Here is a 3,478-nt window from a genome sequence, read left to right as displayed (position 1 = left end):
CTCTTCTCACATCCCATACTTTCCCCCTCTTCCTACAGAACTCTGTCTCCTTCTCTACCCAGGGGATGCCCAACTTCTCTCCATCTCAAAGTATCTTTGGATTTTTGCTTATTTTCTTTCTTTCCCTTCACCTGTGCTCTGAATCCCTTCTATCTCCTCTAACACTTTCTTTCCATTGACTTCCCTCTTTTTCTGTCTCAGATCTTTAATTATTTCTTCCCTGAGTCCCTTCTCTGGGTTCAAACATCTCCCACCCTGAAACGACTTTCCCTTGCTCCTGCCTTGCCCTTAAGTCATCATCACATCTCTTTCCTTCACTTAGCAGCCAAATGAATGGAACAAATACTCCTCACGCTCTGTGTCTACCTCCTTACTTCCTGCACATCCGCAGCCCACAGACACCAGGTCTCCTCTCGCCCTCTCCACTGAAACTTCTCTGACAAAGGTCAATGGCTTCCTCCTGCTAAGCCCAGTGGGCGTCTACCAGTCCTTATCTCCCTTGACCTCGCTCTGAGAGTCTCCTGTTAATCACCCCATTCTTCAGGAAACTCACTTCCCTGTGAGAGAACAGCTTTCTCTCAAAGTTCTCCTCCTACCTTCTTGGCATCTTACTCTTTTTCATGGTTAAATCACCCTCTTGTGATGACAGCAGCGAGACAACACCAGTAATTAGAGGTAATACATGATACATGGAGTCCCAGCGATGTTGCTCACTGAGAGTAAGAAAGAATCCCATGAATTGTAAACCAAGATCTTGGCAAACCCAGTACACAGGTGTCTCAGGAACTAAGGATGATGTGTCCAGGTGCTTAAGCAAGTACTATGGAAAATTATCCCTGTCTTTTCCATCTCCAAACTGTCTTCCAAGTTCCCATATTGCTTCCTATAAGGGTGGAGATATCCAAAGTAGACACATGGCCCTAGCACTCAAATGCCATCTGGCTTTACGACACTGAATAAATTTAAATAATCCAAACTTAACAACTCTGAGGATCAAAGGCGATGAATGACTGAGGTTCAGCGTCTCGCTGTGTGCCCTGCAAGAATATCAATCTAGCGACTCTTGTCCCCTGTCTCCTGCATGATCAGATTTTCACTCTTCCATCAGCATAAAAACATGCTACTCTTCTCCCATCTTTGAAAAAAATTGCCCTATCCCCCTTCTTTGCTCCCTTTCCCAGGTAAAGTTCCTTACAAAAGTCGGCCATACTTGCCTTCTCTCATTTCTCTTTCCCCGTTTTCTCTCTCTCTTTCTAATTTTTAGTTCGGGCTGTGCTGGGTCTCTATTGCTGCGTGTGGTCTTTCACGCAGTAACAGAGTCTTGTGGCATGCGGGGGGCTACTCTCTAGTTGCGGCATGTGGGCTTCAGTAGCTGCGGCTCGCAGACTCTAGAGCTGTCTCAGCAGTTGTGACCCACAGGCTTAGCAGCCCCAAGGCATATGGGATCTTCCTGGACCAGTGAGCAAACCTATGTCCTCTGCATTGGCAGCTGGATTCTTGAGCACTGGACCACTAGGGAAGCCCCTCCCTGTCCCATTCTCTCTTAAACCATCCCTAATTAGACTTCCTTTCCAGTAGCCCCCAGCAAAACATTCTTATCACGAATGTCTTCGGTGTTGTAAAATTCAGTGGTCAGTTCTCATTCCTTCTGTTACTTAACCTATCAGCAGCATTGGACATAGCTATTTATTCCCTCCTCCTTGATCTTTTTTCACTTGTCTTTTGGGTCATCTTACTCTTGTTTTCCACTTCCTACCTCACCAGTAGCTCCTTCTTAGTTTCTTTTGGTTCTCTCTCTCCCTTGGAATGGCCTCAGGCCTAGTACTTTCTCTTCTCTTTTCTTCTAGCTACACTCCTTGGTGATCTTATTTTCAATATCATTTCTAAGCTAATGACTCCCACATGTTTATCTTCAGCTCAGATTCCTCTGCAAACCTTTTGACATCTCCCCTTGGACATCTAATAGACTGCTTAAATTCAACATCACCACATGAACTGCTCTTCTTCCAATCTGCTCCACCCACAGATTTTCCCAGTTCAGTTGACAGGAATCTCATCCTTCAATTGCTCAAGCTAAAAACCTTGGAATCAACCTGGATGCCTCCCTTCCTCTTCATATTTATCTATCAGGCACTGCTGTTGGCTCCACCTCAATATGATATCAAGAATTCAACCATGATCCCCTTCTAGTGCTAACACCTTGGTCCAGGTCTCCATCATCTCTCACTTGAATTATTAAACGGCCTCTCATCTAGTCTCCCTGATAATTCAGTTCAGTTCAGTTGCTCAGTCGTGTTCAACTCTTTGCAACCCCCTGGACTGCATACACCAGGCCTCCCTGTGCATCACCAACTCCCGGAGCTTACTCAAACTCATGTCCATCACATTGGTGATGCCATCCATTGATCTCATCTTCTGTCATCCCCTTCTCCTCCTGCCCTCTGTCTTTCCCAGTATCAGGGTCTTTTCCAATGAGTCAGTTCTTTGCATCAGGTGGACAAAGTATTGAAGTTTCAGCTTCAGCATCAGTCCTTCCAATGAATATTCAGGACTGATTTCCTTTAGGATTGACTGGTTGGATCTCCTTGCTGTCCAAGGGACTACCAAAAGTCTTCTCCAAACCACAGTTCAAAAGCATCAGTTCCTCAGTGTTCAGCTTTCTTTATAGTCCAACTCTTACATCCATACATGACCACTGGAAAAACCATAGATTTGACTAGATGGACTTTGTTGGCAAAGTAATGTCTCTGCTTTTTAATATGCTGTCTAGGTTGGTCATAACTTTTCTCCCAAGGAGCAAATGTCTTTTAATTCCATGGCTGCAATCACCATCTGCAGTGATTTTGGAGCCCAAGAAAATTAAGTCTCTCATTGTTTTCATTGTTTCCCCATCTATTTGCCATGAACTGATGGGACCAGATGCCATGAACTTCGTTTTCTGAATGTTAGTTTTAAGCCAACTTTTTCACTCTCCTCTTTCACTTTCATCAAGGGGCTCTTTAGTTCTTCTTCACTTTCTGCCATAAGGGTGGTGTCATCTGCATATCTGAGGTTATTGATATTTCTCCTGGAACTCTTGATTCCAGCTTATGTTTCATCCAACCCAGCATTTCCCATGATGTACTCTGCATATCAGTTAAATAAGCAGGGTGATGATATACAGCCTTGAGTACTCCTTGCCCAGTTTGGAACCAGTCTGTTGTTCCATGTCCAGTTCTAATTGTTGCTTCCTGACTTGCATACAGATTTCTCAGGAGGCAGGTCAGGTGGTCTGGTATTCCCATCTCTTGAAGAATTTTCCATGGTTTGTTGTGATCCACAGAGTCAGAGGCTTTGGCATAGTCAACAAAGCAGAAATAGATGTTTTTCTGGAATTCTCTTGCTTTTTTGATGATCCAACAGATGTTGGCAATTTGATCTCTGGTTCCTCTGCCTTTTCTAAATCCAGCTTGAACATCTGGAATTTCACAGTTCATGT

This window comes from Bison bison, unplaced genomic scaffold (assembly GCF_000754665.1).
Source record: "Bison bison bison isolate TAMUID 2011002044 unplaced genomic scaffold, Bison_UMD1.0 scf7180017864183, whole genome shotgun sequence".
Classification (NCBI taxonomy): Eukaryota; Metazoa; Chordata; class Mammalia; order Artiodactyla; family Bovidae; genus Bison; species Bison bison.
Note: the sequence above shows the minus strand (reverse complement) of the source record.